Source organism: Phyllobates terribilis, unplaced genomic scaffold (assembly GCF_046119375.1).
Source record: "Phyllobates terribilis strain yellow unplaced genomic scaffold, ASM4611937v1 Scaffold_11__3_contigs__length_659146591, whole genome shotgun sequence".
NCBI classification, from domain to species: domain Eukaryota; kingdom Metazoa; phylum Chordata; class Amphibia; order Anura; family Dendrobatidae; genus Phyllobates; species Phyllobates terribilis.
In genome coordinates this window covers 311,186,799-311,208,721 of record NW_027362771.1, presented here as the reverse complement: position 1 = coordinate 311,208,721, position 21,923 = coordinate 311,186,799, and positions in this window count along the sequence as shown.

Genomic DNA, 21,923 nt, shown 5'->3' with positions numbered 1-21,923 from the left:
ATGCATACCAGGATTGGGATGAGGGGTGCCATACATACCAGGATGAGGGATGAGGGGGGCCATGCACACCAGGATGAGGGATAAGGGGTGCCATAGATACCAGGTAGAGGGATAAAGGGTGCTATACATACCAGGAAGAGGGATGAGGGGGACCATGCATACCAGGATGAGGGAAGCCATGCATACCAGGAAGAGGGATGAGGGGTGCCATGCATCCATACATACCAAGATGAGGGGGGCCATGCATATCAGGATGAGGGGTGCCATGCATACTGGGATGAGGGGTGCCATGCATACTTGGAAGAGGGGTGCCATGCATACTTGGATGAGGGGTGCCATGCATACCAGGATGAGAGGTGCCAAGCATACCAGGATGAGGGATGCTATGCATACCAGGATGAGGATCAGGGGGTGCCATGCATACCAAGATGGGGGATTGGGGTACCATGCATACTAGGATGGGGGATTGAGGTGCCATGCATATCAGGAGGCGGATGAGGGCCACATATAACAGGATGAGGGGGCCATATATACCAGGATGGGGGATATTAACAGAATTGGGGGACATTACCCCTATAACAGTGTCAGCAGCAGACCCCCTCCCCCTTCACAGTACATCATGACCACATTTTTTGCTTACATTTTTGTCTATTTTCCTCCTCTAAAACCTTGGTCCAGTGCGTCTTATGGTTCGAAAAATAAGGTAAGCTCTTATTGTTGCTACAATAATTAGTGTTTGCTATGATTTTCTTCTTATTATTGTTTATTTATATAGTGCTATTTTATTCCAAAACGCGGATTTTACCCTGTGAAAGTGACGGGTGTCCATTATTTCAAAAGTTGTATAAAAATGTGGCGAAGATGTCCATTGAGTGAAGCTGAATTGTAAAAGCTTGCTGGAGAAAATGTGTGAAAATGAGGATCACATAAGTGTCAGGGAAAGTGATTACAAGAATTCTGATTCTGAAGTTGAATCTGATGAGGCATGATACCCAGACAACTAGTCCGATTCAAGCAATTCAGTCTAAAATCAAAAATGTAATTTGGAACTTGCCCAGGCAGGAAAATTTTCCTATGCTAACATCAGATAATTCTCTAATAACTATCCGCTATTAGAAAAGTTTGCAATAAATGGATAGAGATACTTCCAAAATCATATAAATGTCAATGAGGATGAATAACTTGTGTTGCTGTTTTTAGCTGTTGCTAAAACGAAAACTTACAATGCTGAGCACTGTAAGGCTGTGTGCCCACGATGCGTTTTTGGTGCGTATTTGCAGCGCGTAAACGCTCCAGAAGCGCATTGCATACCTTATCCCGTGACTTCCTATGACATTCTGCAAGTTCTGTGCACATGGTCCGTATTTTTTCTGCGCAGATTTTACTCGCAGAAAAAATACGGACATGACCAATTCTTGTGCGTTTCTGCATGCGTATTTGCCTATACAATGCACTGGAAAAACGCATGGCAAATACGCGTCAAATACGGGTCAAATACGCGTCGAAAACGCATGTAAAAACCGCATGCGTTTTTCTGCCAAGGAGATGCAGAAATGCTCAGGAAAATTTCTGCTTCATTTCTGCATCGTGGGCACTAAGCCTAAGAAAAAGCAAGCCTTAACTGCCACACGGTATCCTTGGTAAAAAAGATGTTCATAGTTCAACGTTTTACATTACTGGAGATACGACAGTGGTTTCTTACAGTCATGGCCAAAAGTTTTGAGAATGACACCAAAATTATATTTTCACATGATCTGCTGGCCTCTGGTTTTTATTAGTGTTTGTCTGATGTTTATATCACATACAGAAATATAATTGCAATCATATTATGAGTACCAATAGGTTATATTGACAGTTAGAATGAGTTAATGCAGCAAGTCAATATTTGCAGTGTTGCCCCTTCTTCTTCAAGACCTCTGTAATTCTCCCTGGCATGCTCTCAATCAACTTTTGGACCAAATCCTGACTGATAGCAGTCCATTCTTGCATAATCAATGCTTGCATTTTGCCAGAATTTGTTGGTTTTTGTTTGTCCACCCGTCTCTTGATGATTGACCACAAGTTCTCAATGGGATTAAGATCTGGGGAGTTTCCAGGCCATGGACCCAAAATCTCTATGTTTTGTTCCATGAGCCATTTAGTTATCACCTTTGCTTTGTGGCAAGGTGCTCCATCATGCTGGAAAAGGCATTGTTGGGCGCCAAACTGCTCTTGGACGGTTGGGAGAAGTTGCTCTTGGAGGACTTTCTGGTACCATTCTTTATTCATGGCTGTGTTTTTAGGCAAGACTGTGAGTGAGCCGATTCCCTTGGCTGAGAAGCAACCCCACACATAAATGGTTTCAGGATGCTTTACAGTTGGCATGAGACAACACTGGTGGTAGCGCTCACCTCTTCTTCTCCGAATAAGCTGTTTTCCAGATGTCCGAAACAATCGAAAAGGGGATTCATCAGAGAAAATGACTTTGCCCCAGTCCTCAGCAGTCCACTCCCTGTACCTTTTGCAGAATATCAGTCGGTCCCTGATGTTTTTTCTGGAGAGAAGTGGCTTCTTTGCTGCCCTCCTTGAAACCAGTCCTTGCTCAAAGAGTCTCCGCCTCACAGTGCGTGCAGAAGCACTCACACCAGCCTGCTGCCATTCCTGAGCAAGCTCGGCACTGCTGGTAGTCCGATCCCGCAGCTGAAACAGTTTTAAGATATGGTCCTGGAGCTTGCTGGTCTTTCTTGGGCGCCCTGGAGCCTTTTTGACAACAATGGAAGCTCTCTCCTTGAAGTTCTTGATGATGCGATAGATTGTTGACTGAGGTGCAATCTTTGTAGCTGCGATACTCTTCCCTGTTAGGCCATTTTTGTGCAGTGCAATGATGGCTGCACATGTTTCTTTAGAGATAACCATGGTTAACTGAAGAGAAACAATGATTGAAGAACCAGCCTCCTTTTAAAGTGTCCAGTGATGTCATTCTTACTTAATCATGACTGATTGATCACCAGCCCTGTCCTCATCAACACCCACACCTGTGTTAATGGATCAATCACTAAAACGATGTTAGCTGCTCCTTTTAAGGCAGGACTGCAATGATGTTGAAATGTGTTTTGGGGGTTAAAGTTCATTTTCTGGGCAAATATTGACTTTGCAAGTACAGTAATTGCTGTTAAGCTGATCACTCTTTGACATTCAGGAGTATATGCAAATTGCCATTACAAAAAATGAAGCAGTAAACTTTGGAAAAATTACTATTTGTCTCATTCTCAATACTTTTGGCCATGACTGTACATTCCCCCCCCAGAAAAAACAAGTCATTCTGATTAGCACTATGCACCATGACAATGCAGTAAGTAGTCGAGATGATAAAGTGTCAAGGAAATATTAATGCTTTCTCCCCCTGAAACCATCCCTCCTCTTCCCCTATACTATTTGTCACCAGATCAAGAGCTTATGCTCTAGAGAAGTGGCTTCTATGCAAATAACAGTACAAAAGGAGCCACTATCTCAAGTCCCCAGGCTAATTACCATACAAATGGAGCTTATAGTAGCAGAGGCCTGTGATAAAAAGACACGAAATATAGAATAACTGAAGTTTCATAATTCTCACAATAATGGGACCCATATTTTTAGTGGCAGGGACAGCCAAGAAACAAGATGCTCATCTTTTCCTAGCCGTAGGCCTCTCGGGGGGATTGTGGCGCAAAAGTAGCAAAATAGCAGATGGCAACTGTATCATGTGTGGTCTCTAAATGAAGGTAAAATCATAATGGAAAATATGGCGTAATTTGCAAGCTTCTACGATTCACGAGCGATAAGTTATCGCAGAAGTTAGCGTTTTTAATTAAAATGTGCAGTCTGGAGACCAGCCCCATGATGTCAGCACAGGAGTTGTGTAGTCAGGTTTCTCCTTTCAGCATAAAATAATTTGCTGAGGTTGGGGGAGTGTTCTTTGTCCGGGAGTGTATGTTCATCATTGCGAAGGACCCTGTTCGATAACAGCTTAAGCAGAGTGTCTCCCCTCTACCTATATTGAATCGTCTCAGTGATCTATATAGGGTAAGTCTTTAATCCTGTTTATCTTATCTAACTGCTTATGTATTTTAATGTCTCTTTTGTAAAATCCTTGTATGTATTTTCCTAAACACTGTCTCCTTTTTGGATTAAATAAAAAATGTAATAGTTCTGTTTCATTTGTCCTGTAATCGTTCCCTCCCCCGAAGCCATATACGCTACCAGAACGCAGGTGTCCGCCCAGGCCTGTATTATATGTCATATCTGGATGGTGGTGGCAGCGAATAATAATATTAACACTAGAACTACCGCATGTTTCATAATACCTATAACTACCATTAGGGGTCATTTTGACCCCCATTCAAAAGTACTGACTCTGGAGTAAAAATAACTTTTTTTTGCCAACAAATTAAAGAACATTTATTTTAACTTACTAGGAACAGTGTTAAGATCAAGTACAGCAGTTTAAACACATTTTCCTTTTACATGGTCATAGCATGCGGTGTCCAACAGTTAACACAAACAGTACTTTCTTCCACTTTCCCAGTGCATTTTCCACAAACTGGTTTGTTACAGCTTGCACAAGTTTTAATTGTTTTGTTTTCGTTGCATCTTCCAACTCCACATTTTCGACGCTTGCGGATTTCTTGTCCTTTTGTTTGTGGTTCAGACATTGCGGATGATGGGCCACTTCTTGATTCCAAATAATTCTTGGCAAGGTCTAATTCCAGCTGAAGAATGAACTCCCGTCTGCTAATTTGACTCCCAGTTGCTGTTTTATAGAGTATTGTTGCGTTTATAGCTGCTAAATCAAGTACATTACAAAACACCTGAACCAGCCATCGGCGGCTTCCAGATTTTGTGGTGTACTTTCGAGCCATCTGGTCTACTGTGTCCACTCCAACCTTTGTTTTATTGTAAAATTTTACCGTTTACGGTTTTTTTTTCTTGTCGTTTCCAACTGCTACATCTGGGTGAAGACTACTTAGCAAAATGACATTCTTATTTGGTTTACCTTGGTAAACTGTAAGAGTGATGTCACCATTCTTCATCAGAGTAGTCTCTTATGTATTTGTTCGTAGGTTTTTTGCCAAAGATGGAATCTCTTTTCTTGCACAGTTCATCATTCCCACAATGCTTGTTCTCTTGGCTTTCAGTGTATTGGCAAGTTTCAATGAAGTGAAAAAATTATCTGTAGTAACATTTCTTCCCTTGTTCAAAAATGGATCCATTAGTTTGAGAACCATGTGTTGTGCAAGAGACCGATCAGCCGGTCGTTGTTCATCTTTTCCCAAATATGGAAACCCGTTGCAGAGGTATTTGGATTCTACGTCAGCTACCAGACAGAATTTTATTCCAAATTTGTCCGGCTTATTGGCTATACAGTTATATGAAAAAGTTTGGGCACCCCTATTAATCTTAAGCTTAATGTTTTTTTAAAAATTGGTGTTTTTGCAACAGTTATTTCAGTTTGATATATGTAATAACTGTTGGACACAGTAATGTTTCTGCCTTGAAATGAGGTTTATTGTACTAACAGAAAATGTGCAATCTGCATTCAAACAAAATTTGACAGGTGCATAAGTATGGGCACCTCACCAGAAAAGTGACATTAATATTTAGTAGATCCTCCTTTTGCAAAAATAACAGCCTCTAGTCGCTTCCTGTAGCTTTTAATGAGTTCCTGGATCCTGGATGAAGGAATTTTTGACCATTCCTCTTTACAAAACAATTCCAGTTCAGTTAAGTTTGATGGTCGCCGAGCATGGACAGCCCTCTTCAAATGATCCCACAGATGTTCAATGATATTCAGGTCTGGGGACTGGGATGGCCATTCCAGAACATTGTAATTGTTCCTCTGCATGAATGCCTGAGTAGATTTGGAGCGGTGTTTTGGATCATTGTCTTGCTGAAAGATCCATCCCCTGCGTAACTTCAACTTTATCACTGATTCTTGAACATTATTGTCAAGAATCTGCTGATACTGAGTGGAATCCATGCGTCCCTCAACTTTAACAAGATTCCCGGTGCCGGTATTAGCCACACAGCCCCAAAGCATGATGGAACCTCCACCAAATTTTACTGTGGGTAGCAAGTGTTTTTCTTGGAATGCTGTATTTTTTTGCCGCCATGCATAACGCCTTTTTGTATGACCAAACAACTCAATCTTGGTTTCGTCAGTCCACAGGACCTTCTTCCAAAAAGAAATTGGCTTCTCCAAATGTGCTTTTGCATACCTCAGCCGACTCTGTTTGTGGCGTGCTTGCAGAAACGGCTTCTTTCGCATCACTCTCCCATACAGCTTCTCCTTGTGCAAAGTGCGTTGTATAGTTGACCGATGCACAGTGACACCATCTGCAGCAAGTTGATGCTGCAGCTATCTGGAGGTGGTCTGAGGATTGTCCTTGACTGATCTCACCATTCTTCTTCTCTGCCTTTCTGATGTTTTTCTTGGCCTGCCACTTCTGGCCTTAACAAGAACTGTCCCTGTGTTCTTCCATTTCCTTACTATGTTCCTCACAGTGGAAACTGACAGGTTAAATCTCTGAGATAGCTTTTTGTATCCTTCCCCTGAACAACTATGTTGAATAATCTTTGTTTTCAGATCATTTGACAGTTGTTTTGAGGAGCCCATGATGCCACTCTTCAGAGGAGATTCAAACAGGAGAACAACTTGCAAGTGGTCACTTTAAGTAGCTTTTCTCATGATTGCATACACCTGGCTATGAAGTTCAAAGCTCAATGAGGTTACAAAACCCAAAAAAGTGCTTTAGTACGTCAGTAAAAAGTAGGTAGGAGTATTTAAAACAAGAAAATGATAAGGGTGCCCATACTTATTGTAATGCACACGCTCGGACTGACTGGCGTGTGCGTGTTTAGTGGTTCCACTGTGCCATGAACCGGAGAGTGCCTGGAGGGGCGTAACTAAGTATCTGCCCGATCCGACCAAGGTCGCACGACGGCATACGACGCCAGTGCACCAGGGAGGAACCGAGCAGAGGGACCAGGGTCTACTCCAGGTCAGACTCCGAACACGGCTGTTGACCCACACCGGGCAATAAAGGAACAGGCAGACTAGAGCGCAGGCTGGGTAGGGTCCAATACAGACTGGGAGACAAATTCGGAGCCGCAGATGCGGTAAACAAACAGAGTAAAGCGAAACCGCAGACGCGGTAGACAAGGCAGAGCAGAGCAGAACCGCAGACGCGGTAGACAAGGCAGAGCAGAGCAGAACCGCAGACGCGGTAGACAAGGCTGAGCAGAGCAAAACCGCAGACGTGGTGGACAAGGCTGAGCAGAGCAAAACCGCATACGCGGTAGACAAAGCTGAGCAAAGCAAAACCGCAGACGCGGTGGACAGGGCTGAGCAAAGCGAAACCGCAGACGCGGTGGACAGGGCTGAGCAAAGCGAAACCGCAGACGCGGTGGACAGGGCTGAGCAAAGCAAAACCGCAGACGCGGTGGACAGGGCTGAGCAAAGCGAAACCGCAGACGCGGTGGACAGGGCTGAGCAAAGCGAAACCGCAGACGCGGTGGACAGGGCTGAGCAAAGCGAAACCGCAGACGCGGTGGACAGGGCTGAGCAAAGCAAAACCGCAGACGCCGTGGACAGGGCTGAGCAAAGCGAAACCGCAGACGCGGTGGACAGGGCTGAGCAAAGTGAAACCGCAGACGTGGTGGACAGGGCTGAGCAAAGCAAAACCGCAGACGCGGTGGACAGGGCTGAGCAAAGCGAAACCGCAGACGCGGTGGACAGGGCTGAGCAAAGCAAAACCGCAGACGCGGTGGACAGGGCTGAGCAAAGCAAAACCGCAGACGCGGTGGACAGGGCTGAGCAAAGCGAAACCGCAGACGCGGTGGACAGGGCTGAGCAAAGCGAAACCGCAGACGCGGTGGACAGGGCTGAGCAGGCAAGAACCGCCGAAGCGGCAAGCAAGGCAGAACAGAGGGGACAGGGCTCTGTTCACACGGAACAGACTGGAAGGGAAAGGCAGAACCAGGTACACACAGGATACTTGCAATGAAGTAGCGAGTGGACTCTAAACTCACAAATGGGAGTACAGAGACAACGAGTAGGAGATAGGTACGGGATCAGATTCTGCAAGAAAAGGGAAGGTACGAACATGGAGAAAAACAGGTAACAGGCTACGAGAGTATAAAGACAGGAACAGGTCTAGGTATGCGGCCCCTAGAAGGCGGAAAGAACAGGCTAGGAGCGTGTTCACACTGGCCTGGAAATACAGCCTCCAGGATAGGCAGAAGACAACAGGCTAGAGAGCATGTACAGACTGCAGGTTAGAGTACACAGGTAGGACACAGTACAGACACGGGAACAGATACTGCAAGACAGGTAACATACACAGGACCTGGCATGTCAGAGACAAGAAGCCAACTGACAGGGCAAGATGCTCAGCCATGGGTTAATTGGAGCAGCTGGTCTAAATACCAGGTGACAGACAGCAATAGGCTGAGGATGCACAAGGGGTGTGCCTGCAGCAGGTACAAAAAGCAGGAAGTGATCGGGCGCCGCCCTTAAGCAGCAGAAACAGAAGCAAACAGACAGCATGGAGGGAAGCCAGAGAGACATTCTGGATTGGAGATCAAGTGCGCGCTCTTTCACAGTGGGAGATGGACCACTATGCAAGGACGCCGCCAGGTATGTTACAGTACTCCCCCCCCCCCTTACGCCCCCTCTTCTTCAGGCCTGCCAGAATCTTCCTCAGGGAATTCGAGGGCCAATCCTTCACTTCAAGGAGATCACTTCCACTGTCCACAGGAAAAACTGGTCTCATCTGGTTAGCTAGGATGCTACCTCCTATCCAGCCATCCTCAGCAACAGACGAAACGGGTGGAGTACCAGGAACAGCACACAAGGAAGTCTCCACATATTTTCAGGTGGCACCCCAGAGGGTACAGAAGACAACTGGAAGTCCTCCGCCGGGTTGGAGGGGGGCAGAGACTCGGGGGTAACCTCCGCTTCGGAGTACACTTGTTCAGACTCACTGGATGAAGCAGGCGAGGTATCAGGTACCGAGTATAGGAGAGTCTCTGTCCATTCGCTATCAAGTAGCACCCCGAAGGGTTCAGGAGACACCTGGAGGTCCTCTGCCGGGTCAGAGGAGTGCAGAGACTCGGGGGTAACCTCTGCTTCAGAAAACACTAGGTCGGACTCACTGGACGAAGCAGGCGAGGTATCAGGTACCGAGTATAGGAGAGTCTCTGTCCATTCGCTATCAAGTAGCACCCCGAAGGGTTCTGGAGACAACTGGAGGTCCTCTGCCTGGTCGGAGGGGTGTAGAGACTCGGGAATAACCTCTGCTTCGGAGTACACTAGGTTAGACTCACTAGGCGAAGCGAGCGAGGTATCATAGAATCATAGAATGGTAGAGTTGGAAGGGACCTCCTGGGTCATCTGGTCCAACCCCCTGCTCAAAGCAGGATTCACTAAATCATCTCAGACAGATGTCTGTCCAGCCTCTGTTTGAAGACGTCCATTGAAGGGGAACTCACCACCTCTCGTGGCAGCCTGTTCCACTCATTAATCACCCTAACTGTCAAAAAGTTTTTTCTAATATCTAATCTGTGTCTCCTCCCATTTAGTTTCATCCCATTGCTTCTAGTCTTTCCTTGTGCAAATGAGAATAAAGATGATCCTTCTACAATGTGACAGCCCTTGACATATTTGTAGACAGCTATTAAGTCTCCTCTCAGTCTTCTTTTTTGCAAGCTAAACATTCCCAAATCCTGCAACCGTTCCTCATAGGACATGGTTTGCAGACCAGTCACCATTCTGGTCGCTCTTCTCTGAACTTGCTCCAGTTTGTCTATGTCTTTTTTAAAATGTGGTGCCCAAAACTGTACACAGTATTCCAGATGAGGTCTGACCAAAGAGGAGTAAAGACCAATAATGACTTCACGTGATCTAGACTGTATGCTTCTGTTAATACTTCCCAGAATTGTATTTGCCTTTTTTGCTGCTGCATCACACTGTTGACTCATGTTCAGTCTATGATCTATTAGTATACCTAAGTCTTTTTCACATGTACTGTTGCTTAGCTCTATTCCTCCCATTCTGTATATGCTTTTTTCATTTTTATTGCCCAGATGTAGTACTTTGCATTTTTCCCTGTTAAAAACCATTCTGTTGGTTGCTGCCCACTGCTCCAGTTTATTTAGGTCTTTTTGAATCCTCTCTCTCTCTTCTCTAGTATTAGCTATCCCTCCTAGCTTTGTGTCATCGGCAAATTTAATCAGTTTACCCTCAATTCCTTCATCTAAATCATTGATAAAGATGTTGAACAATACAGGTCCCAGGACGGAGCCCTGTGGTACCCCACTTGAGACATTCATCCAGCTGGATGTGAAGCCATTTACAATCACCCTTTGAGTCCGATCACTAAGCCAGTTATGAATCCACCTAACAGTTGCCTGGTCCATTGCATACTTGGTCATTTTTTCAATAAGGATGGTGTGAGATACTTTGTCAAATGCTTTGCTGAAGTCAAGATATACTATATCTACAGCATTTCCCTGATCCACCCAGTCAGTGATTCTGTCATAGAAGGAAATTAAGTTAGTCTGACATGACTTGTTAGTTATAAACCCATGCTGACTCTGGTTAATCACTTCATTCTTATCCAGGTACTTACATACATGTTGTTTAATAATTTGTTCAAAGATCTTTCCTGGTATAGAAGTCAGACTCACCGGCCTATAGTTCCCTGGGTCCACCTTCTTCCCCTTTTTGAATATAGGAACAACATTTGCTCTTCTCCAGTCTTCTGGGACTTCTCCTGTTCTCCAGGATAAGTCAGATCCAGGATAAAGGAAAGTTTCTGTCCATTCACCACCAGGTGGCACCCCGAAGGGTTCTGGAGACAACTGGAGGTCCTCAGCCTGGTCGGAGGGGTGTAGAGACTCGGGAGTAACCTCTGCTTCGGAGTACACTAGGTTGGACTCACTGGACGAAGCGAGCGAGGTATCAGGTACAGAGTATAGGAGAGTCTCTGTCCTTTCACTACCAGGTAGCACCCCGAAGGGCTCAGGAGACAACTGGAGGTCCTCCGCCAGGTCAGTGGGGTGAAGAGACTCATGGGTTAACTCTGCTTCGGAGTACACTAGGTCGGACTCACTGGATGAAGCAGCCGAGGTATCAGGTACAGAGTATAGGAAAGTCTCTGTCCATTCGCTACCAGGTAGCACCCCGAAGGGTTCAGGAGACAACTGGAGATCCTCCGCCTGATCGGAGGGGTGTAGAGACTCGGGGGTAACCTCTGCTTCGGAGAACACTAGGTCGGACTCACTGGACGAAGCGGGCGAGGTATCAGGTGCAGAGTATAGGGAAGTGTCTCTCCAATTGTCATCAAGTGGTATCCCGGGGGATTCAGGAGGCAACAGGGGGTCCTCCGGTGTGGATTCTGGGTGGGCAGCAGTCTGTTCGGGCAGGAGAACTGTTGCGCTACCCACGCACATTACCCGTCGGGGCTGCTCCGGGATACTGGGAAGTAAAGCTTCGGCAGGGACTTCAGGGTTAGGGTCCTCGAAGACCATACAAAAGGCCACCAGGAAGGCCTGCAGGTCAAGGACGACAGGATCCCATGCTTCCCATAGGGGGGTGACCCATTTCAAGGCATCACCCGCTAGGTAGTCAATCATAAAGGCCACTTTAGCCCAATCGGAAGGAAAATAGAGAGGGTAGGCCTTAAAGTGTAGCATGCATTGCTCCACAAAAGCACGACTTTGTTTTGGATCCCCAAAGTACCGTGGCGGATCTGCAGGAACGAGTACAGAAAGCTGCATCTGGACGGGTGTGAAATTTGCCTGGAACTCAGCTAGTAGCAAAAAAAAAAAATAAATAAATAAATTTCTTCTAGATGCACGTATTCGCTGGAAAACGTCTCAGAGAGCGAAGGCCGTGGGGCTCAACGGGAACCATGGCCTAAGCATGCTGTAATGCACACGCCCGGACTGACTGGCGTGTGCGTGTTTAGTGGTTCCACTGTGCCATGAACCGGAGAGTGCCTGGAGGGGCGGAACTAAGTATCTGCCCGATCCGACCAAGGTCGCACGACGGCATACGACGCCAGTGCACCAGGGAGGAACCGAGCAGAGGGACCAGGGTCTACTCCAGGTCAGACTCCGGACACGGCTGTTGACCCACACCGGGGAATACAGGAACAGGCAGACTAGAGCGCAGGCTGGGTAGGGTCCAGTACAGACTGGGAGACAAATTCGGAGCCGCAGATGCGGTAAACAAACAGAGTAAAGCGAAACCGCAGGTGCGGTAGACAAGGCCGAGCAGAGCAGAACCGCAGACGCGGTAGACAAGGCAGAGCAGAGCAGAACCGCAGACGCGGTAGACAAGGCTGAGCAGAGCAAAACCGCAGACGTGGTGGACAAGGCTGAGCAGAGCAAAACCGCATACGCGGTGGACAAAGCTGAGCAAAGCGAAACCGCAGACGCGGTGGACAGGGCTGAGCAAAGCGAAACCGCAGACGCGGTGGACAGGGCTGAGCAAAGCGAAACCACAGACGCGGTGGACAGGACTGAGCAAAGCGAAACCGCAGACGCGGTGGACAGGGCTGAGCAGGCAAGAACCGCCGAAGCAGCAAGCAAGGCAGAGCAGAGGGGACAGGGCTCTGTTCACACGGAACAGACTGGAAGGGAAAGGCAGAACCAGGTACACACAGGATACTTGCAATGAAGTAGCGAATGGACTCTAAACTCACAAACGGGAGTACAGAGACAATGAGTAGGAGATAGGTACGGGATCAGATTCTGCAAGAAAAGGGAAGGTACGAACATGGAGAAAAACAAGTAACAGGCTAGGAGAGTATACAGACAAGAACAAGCAAGATACAGGAACAGGTCTAGGTATGTGGACCCTAGAAGGTGGAAAGAACAGGCTAGGAGCGTGTTCACACTGGCCTGGAAATACAGCCTCCAGGATAGGCAGAAGACAACAGGCTAGAGAGCGTGTACAGACTGCAGGTTAGAGTACACAGGTAGAACACAGTAGAGACACGGGAACAGATACTGCAAGACAGGTAACATACACAGGACCTGGCATGTCAGAGACAAGAAGCCAACTGACAGGGCAAGATGCTCAGCCATGGGTTAATTGGAGCAGCTGGTCTAAATACCAGGTGACAGACAGCAATAGGCTGAGGATGCACAAGGGGTGTGCCTGCAGCAGGTACAAAAAGCAGGAAGTGATCGGGCGCCGCCCTTAAGCAGCAGAAACAGAAGCAAACAGACAGCATGGAGGGAAGCCAGAGAGACATTCTGGATTGGAGATCAAGTGCGCGCTCTTGCACAGTGGGAGATGGACCACTATGCAAGGATGCCGCCAGGTATGTTACACTTATGCACCTGTCAAATTTTGTTTGAATGCAGATTGCACATTTTCTGTTAGTACAATAAACCTCATTTCAAGGCAGAAACATTACTGTGTCCAACAGTTATTACATATATCAAACTGAAATAGCTGTTGCAAAAACACCAATTTTTATAAAACATTAAGCTTAAGATTAATAGGGGTGCCCAAACTTTTTCATATAATTGTATATTGGGTGAAAGGACATCTTGATTTAGTTGGAAAAAGCTGTTCAACTGTCAGGTTTTTTCCAGGTTTGTAAGGCTATGTGCCCACGATGCAGACATGAAGCAGAAAATTTCTGCAGCATTTCTGCATCTCCCTGGCAGAAAAAACGCATGCAGATTGTGCATGCGTTTTTCCTGCAGAATACATGCGGATCCACATGCGGATTCACATGCGTTTCCGCATGCAGATTGACAAGCGCTTTCCAGGCGATAGAATCACTTGGAAAGTGCTTGACAACTAGGTCACACTGTATAAATCCATGCAAACAGCATGGATTTATACAGTGTGAACCGTAAAAATGAAAACAAATAAAGCTATACTCACCCCCGAGGCCCCGGCATGGCTGCAGCGCTCGTTCCTGTCTGGTTCCTGGATGCCGGCATATCGCGAGACAGAGCGGTGAAGGGCCTGCGGTCACATGACTGTGACGTCACCGCAGGTCCTCAAGCGATGCCGGCATTCAGAGAGAAGCCGCCGGACAGGTGAATATAAACTTTATTTGTTATTTTATTCTTTTTTTACAGGTAGAATGGTACCCAGGTCTGGATGAGAGTCTCCTCTCCTCCAGAACTGGGTACCATCCGCACATAGAGACGCATAGAAGCCGCTTGTAAAAATGTACAGTCGCGGTTTCTATGCGTCTCAATGCAAGTCAATGGCGGGAGTTCCGCTGCGCTTCCGCAAAATTAAATGACATGCTGCGGATTTTTGTACGCAGCATAAACGCTGCGGAAAAATCCGCAGCATGTGCATAGAACATGCGGAATCCCCTTGGGGACCATGGGGTGCGGATTACCTAGCGTTTCACAAGCATTTATGCTGCGGAAATTCCGCAGCATAAACGCTTGAAAAACGCTACGTGGGCACTCAGCCTAACACAGTATACAATTTCCAATGAAGTGATTCCACACTTCAGAAAATAAAGCAAACTTGTCATTCTTCAATGTATCAGATCAGGTGGATTTGATGTCAAATCGTACAAATCGCATCAATTCTTCGAACCTACTTCTCAGCATAGTGTCTTGTAAGAAGCGAGGACCCCAAGTACTTGACCACAAGGTTTTTACAGAAAGACCATTTGCATTATATGCTCTCCTCGCATCGCATATAATATTGCAGTAATTGCATCAAGCTCGATTAGAGAAACTGTCCATTTATCATCTTCAAGTTTCTGACGAGCCTCCATTTCTGTACACTTTTTTATGTGGCGAAGTATAGGTTCATCAATTAGCAACCTCCATGCACTTGATACATTCCCATTGATGATCTCCCGTTTGGCATAAGGGGTGGGTCCAGCTGTTTCTCGTAGAATGTTTTGTTGGGACAGTCGGCCAGTAGATGCAGAAGCAATTGGGACAACTTCCCACACAGTTCCATCGTGACAAGTCTCTTTATGACCCACAGCAGGTGGAATGTCCACTGTACCTTTCTTTCTCCCTCCGTATCCAAAATATTGTGGTTGGGTCCCTCTTCCTCTACCTCTCCGCAATTGTGGTGTGGCCGTACATCTTGTTGACGTAGTAGGACGTCCATCATCCTCTCTAGAATCTTCGGTATCGTCAATTATATCACTGTTACTGCTTGAATCTGATTCTTCGGAAATATCATGAGGAAAATATTCTTCATCAGACTCTGAGTCTATTTGTTCCTGATTTTCTTCTTCTGACTCATTTTCAGATAAATGCTGAAGACATTTCAAAATTTCATCACTTGTCAGACCCCTCTGCTTACTCATGCTTCAAATATACGTCGCAAAAATGGACTTGTAAGATCGCAGAAGTAATAAAACGACACTGTACAAACATGCAGAGTTGTAGCTTCAACTGTAATGTTTGCTACTGAAGTGCAGACAGAAATCGCTAGAAGAGACATGGATCAATCATGTTCAGACAAGTTTAGACAAAACAAAATGCTGAATCATCCCTGATATGCAAAGACACAATTACACTCTACAACTAGGGAGAAGCACTGTGATTTTCTGTACTCTGTAATAATAGGTGACTTGCCTACTACTACTTTTATGTATGGTGTCAAATTGACCCCTTCAGTACTTCTAGGTATGAATAGTAAAATCCGGGCCCCTGAAAAAATTACAATTAATTTTTGTGTCCTAAAATATACACTACCATGAATAAATAAAAGTCACAAAAACTCAGAACTCATTTGTTAAAATTTTAGAAATTATAGGAAAAATAAATAGCAAAAGGGTCAAAATGACCCCTCTGGTAGTTCTAGTGCTAATTGGGCTATCGTGAAGCTGACAGTGACCGTACGGAGGGCGTAAACACATATTCCATGCGTCGAAATACAGAGGTGTGACGCCATACGCTCACTGGTCGCTTGCCGATACCTAAGAAGTGAGTAGTCTTGATCGTGTGCTTGCGATTCCGGACAAAATCCATGACACAGTGACGGCACGGGGAGATGTCGCTTGAATTTGTTTTAAGGGGTTGTAATGAATTTCTCTATAGTATATTTTGTCGTTCAGAATTCTATTTGCTTCCTCTATATAGTTGTTGTAGTTTTGTATCACAATCCCTCCCCCCTTGTCAGCTGATCTGATGATTATGCCCTTGTTATCCTGAAGACTGAGAAGAGCTTTCCTTTCATTATTTGTGAGGTTTCTATTTTTCTGGGTTATTGGGGTCTCAGTTAGTTTCTTGAAGTCATGCATGGTGACCTCACTGAAAGTATCAATTTGGTGACTTCGGCTCTCTAATGGGTAAAACTTGAACTTATTCTTCAAATGGGTATGCAATGTGCCATCACAGACTGGACCTGTGTCCATGTGTGGTGTGTCAGTCACGAGCTTGTTGGCAAAATGTATTTTTAAGGTGAGTTTTCTCACAAAGGACGGTGGTGGCAGCGAATAATAATATTAATTGGGCTATTGTGAAGCTGACAGTTACCGTAAACACATATTCCATGCGTTGGAATGCAGAGGTGTGACGCCATATGCTCACTGGTCGCTTGCCGATACCTAAGAAGTGAGTAGTCTGGATCGTGTGCTTGCGATTCCGGACGGAATCCATGACACAGTGACGGTACAGGGAGATATTGCGTGATCTCCCCGGTGTCGTTGCTGTGTGAATACCTGACACAAAGCCACAGATGATATTAGAGTATAATTCCACCAAAGGGGCAGTTGATACACTAGATCAACTAATAGCTATGTACACAAGCAGACGCAAAACCAATTGGTGGCCAATGGTTTTATTTTATGACATTCTTGATGTATCTGCCTACAATGCATTTCTTTTATAGTGTGAAATAAATCCTGATTGGAATGCCAATAAACTGCATAAATGAAGACTCTTTCTGGAAGAATTAAGAAAGTCATTTGTTATGCCATCTATTTTAGGAAGAAAAGTAAAACCGCAAAGTGAAGCAGCAGCAGCCATAGTAAACGGTATCCAGCAGCATGCTCAACAAACCGAACCCACGGCCTCCACGAGCACTGGAAAAAGCCTAAAAAGGAAAAGATGCAGCATTTGTCTTTTTCTGAAGAAAATAAATCAAACTGAAGATTTGATTTTCATTTTTTTTACCACTCATGTTCACATACAGTTAACTAATGCAACTGATATTCAAATAATACGATTAGAGTATCTAAATGTCAAAAGTGATTCTATAAAGAGATGAGAATGGGGGCGCAATAGTGCTGTTATCCAGGCAAACAAAATTAATTGAGTGAAAATATGCTTACCTTGCGTGGTTGTGTTATGCACAGCTCATATATTGAGCGTAAGAGAGGGCTGCTGGAGACACCAAACCTTGGTGGTTAACAATGTGAAGGAAAGATGAAAGGTGTCGGTAGTTCCGCTCTCCTCCGTTAGTATAAATGATACAGAATCCAGTACTTGTGTTGTGGATTTATTCTTTTGACAAGCTAAAAACAGACGCGTTTCGTGGATTGTAGAAAAATGTATATTTTTAGTGAAACACTGACAAGTGTATGCGTATGTATCCAACATTGTCCATATCCTTATCACTGAGATAGAATATAAATATACTCCATGCCACCAATAAAGTCTATGCGGTGTACCAATGATTTTACTTGGACCATGGTTCATGCCTGCATTATGGAGATAGAGCATGTTTGTATTTTATGCCACTCCTGAGACCTACATTTACATAGCATATTTCCCCAGGTAATAGATCATCAATTGATCATGTGAGTCAATTGGGTAGATGAATGATTAGCCTCCTGTACATCGTGTGATATAATATAATCTTAAGCAGTTTGAATCAGTCAGAAGGGAATGACTGAGCAAGTGAAGAAATGAATTGATATAGGCTGATGTATTCCATGCTTTTGATTGTCGGGGACCACGCTGGTATGTTGCGGTCCTAAGCAGGAGAACAGCCTGTGCCCGCATTGGTGTGTTGTGGTTAATGTAGGAGAACCACTTATTACATAGACTCATCGGATATCCTTTTACAGCGTGCAGGATGGGAGCAAGCTAGAGAAGAATTGGATGTAAGACAAGTGGTGAGACGGAATGCAACACCCTAGCAGGTAAATGGGGATATTGAGTCTTCATATCAGTATTTTTAGAGAAAGGTCTCTGTAACCTCATTTAAACCCCGTGGTTTTAATGTGTCCAGTTTGTATATCCAGTAGATCTCCTTTCTGTTTAGATTTTGAATTCTATTGGGAGTAGTATCCAAAATGTGTTCTATAGGCATGATTTTCAAGCTTCTAAAATCCTTGTTGTGCTGATGGGCCATATGTCGGGATAACCAATGCTTGGGAAAACCCATGACTACATTGTGTCTGTGAGAATTCATCCTTTTGTGAAAAGGGTGTGTGGTTCTACCTATGTATTGTTTGCCGCAGGGGCATTCTATTAGATATATTATAAAGTCCGTGTCGCAGGACATATTGCAATTAATTTTAAAGACCTCCCCAGTTGATGATGAGATGAAAGTGTTGGTCCCATGTGTGATGTTTATGCAGCACATACAATTCCTTTTCCCACATTTGGTAATAATTTTTTCTTTTATTTTCGTTTCATCTTTTCTCGCTATATGGGAGGAATGAACTCTGCTGGGAGCTAAAATATTCCTGAGGGTAGGTGCCCTTCTGTAGATGATGGAGGGTTTCTTTGGTAAGATTTCCCTAAGAACCGGATCATTTAGTAAAATGAACCAATTCTTTTGTAGAATTTCTCTGAACAATTTATGTTGACAGTTGTAAGTTGTAATAAATTTCACACTATGTTCAAATTTTGTCCTTTCTGCCCTGGACCCAGTGAGGAGGGAGTCCTGGCTACAGATGTCTCTCACTTTCTCAAAAGATCCCCTGATCAGATCCCTAGGGTAACCCTGCTCGAGAAATTTCTCTTTCAGGGTACCTGATTGATCTCTAAAATCTGATTCTGAGCTACAGTTCCTCCTGATCCTCTGGAATTGGTTGTAAGGTATATTGCGTAGCCATTTGTTGTAATGTCCACTGTTATAGTGGATGTAACTGTTGGTATCTACCTTTTTAAAAAAGGTTTTTGTGTGAATCGTCTGACGTTCTATAAAAAGCGTGAAATCTAAAAAGTTTATACTATCTATGCCACGTTCAGAGTTGAAAGTAATGCCCCAACGATTGCTGTTGAGGAACTCAGTAGGAAATCAGATCGTCAATGTATCTTTGGTAAAAAACAATCCCCTTTCAAAAGGGGCCTCCATAAATGAACACAAGTTCAAACACCCCCATAAAGATGTTTGCTAAAGTGGGTGCGACCTTTGACCCCATTGCAGTCCCTTTGATTTGATGGTATGTGCGATGGAGGAAGGTGAAGAAATTATTACTGAGAATGAATAATAAGCCCGCCTTAATGAATGACTTGTGGGCGGGAGACAAACGAGTGTCCTCAGTGATTATGTACTCAATGCATAAGAGACCAATTTCCCAATCAATATTCGTGTATAGTGATATGACATCTAGGGATAAAAAGACATACGTATCTTCTCATTTTATGCCCTTAGTGAGTCTAATCAGATGACTCAAATCACGGAGAAAGCTTCTTAGATTTTTAACATGGGGCTGTAGGAGAGTATCAATGCATTCTGCTAGGTTGCTGGTTAATGAGCCTATACCTGATATGATGGGTCTCCGTGGGGGTTTGTTAAGATCTTTATGAATTTTTGGGAGGTGGTAATAAAAGGGTATGCATGGATTCTGTACTAGCAAGAATTTTTTCTCGTTCTCGTTTAGGACTCCTTCATCATAACCCTTTTTAATAAGTTTGACATATGTCGCTTGAATTTGTTCTAAGGGGTTGTAATGAATTTCTCTATAGTATATTCTGTCGTTCAGAATTCTATTTGCTTCCTCTATATAGTTGTTGTAGTTTTGTATCACAATCCCTCCCCCCTTGTCAGCTTATCTGATGATTATACCTTTGTTATCCTGAAGACTGAGAAGAGCTTTCCTTTCCTTATTTGTGAGGTTTCTATTTTTCCGGGTTATTGGGGTCTCAGTTAGTTTCTTGTAGTCATGCATGGTGACCTCACTGAAAGTATCAATTTGGTGACTTCGGCTCTCTAATGGGTAAAACTTGGACTTATTCTTCAAATGGGTATGCAATGTGCCATCACAGACCGGACCTGTGTCCGTGTGTGGTGTGTCAGTCACGGGCTTGTTGGCAAAATGTCTTTTTAAGGTGAGTTTTCTCACAAAGGACGGTGGTGGCAGCGAATAATAATATTAATTGGGCTATTGTGAAGCTGACAGTGACCTTACGGAGGGCATAAACACGTATTCCATGCGTTGGAATCCAGAGGTGTGACGCCATATGCTCACTGGTTGCTTGCCGATACCTAAGAAGTGAGTAGTCTGGATCGTGTGCTTGCGATTCCGGACGGAATCCATGACACAGTGACGGTACAGGGAGATATTGCGTGATCTCCCCGTTGTCGTTGCTGTGGGAATACCTGACACAAAGCCACAGATGATATTAGAGTATAATTCCACCAGAGAGGCAGTTGATACACTAGATCAACTAATAGCTACGTACACAAGCAGACGCAAAACCAATTGGTGGCCAATGGTTTTATTTTATGACATTCTTGATGTATCTGCCTACAATGCATTTCTTTTATAGTGTGAAATACAACCCCTGGCAAAAATTATGGAATCACCGGGCTCGGAGGATGTTCATTCAGTTGTTTAATGTTGTTGAAAAAAAGCAGATCACAGACATGGCACAAAACTAAAGTAATTTCAAATGGCAACTTTATGGCTTTAAGAAACACTAAAAGAAATGAAGATAAAAAATGTGGTACTCAGTAAGGGTAATTTTTTTCAGACCAAGCAGAGGGAAAAAATTATGGAATCACTCAATTCTGAGGAAAAAAATATGGAATCATGAAAAACAAACACACAAAAAAACACTCCAATACATCACTAGTATTTTGTTGCACCACCTCTGGCTTTAATAACAGCTTGCAGTCTCTGAGGCATGGACTTAATGAGTGACAAACAGTACTTTTCATCAATCTGGCTCCAACTTTCTCTGATTGCTGTTGCCAGATCAGCTTTGCAGGTTGGAGCCTTGTCATGGACCATTTTCTTCAACTTCCACCAAAGATTTTCAATTGGATTGAGATCCGGACTATTTACAGGCCATGACATTGACCTTATGTGTCTTCTTTCAAGGAATGTTTTCACAGTTTTTGCTCTACGGCAGGATGCATTTTCATCTTGAAAAATGATGTCATCATCCCCAAACATCCTTTCAATTGATGGGATAAGAAAACTGTCCAAAATATCAATATAAACTTGGGTATTTATTGAAGATGTAATGACAGCCATCTCCCCAGTGCCTTTACCTGACATGAAGCCCCATATCATCAATGACTGTGGAAATTGGCATGTTCTCTTCATGCAGTCATCTTTATAAACATTGGAACGGCACCAAACAAAAGTTCCAGCATCATCACCTTGCCCAATACAGATTCGCGATTCATCACTGAATATGACTTTCATTCAGTCATCCACAGTCCACGATTGCTTTTCCTTAGCCCTTTGTAACCTTGTCTTTTTCTGTTTAGGTGTTAATGATGGCTTTTGTTTAGCTTTTCTGTATGTAAATCCCATTTCCTTTAGGCGGTTTCTTACCGTTCGGTTACAGACATTGACTCCAGTTTCCTCCCATTCGTTCATTTGTTTTGTTGTGCATTTCCTGTTTTGGAGACATATTGCTTTAAGTTTCCGGTCTTGACGCTTTGATGTCTTCCTTGGTCTACCAGTATGTTTGCCTTTAACAACCTTCCCATGTTGTTTGTATTTGGTCCAGATTGTAGACACAGATGACTGTGAACAACC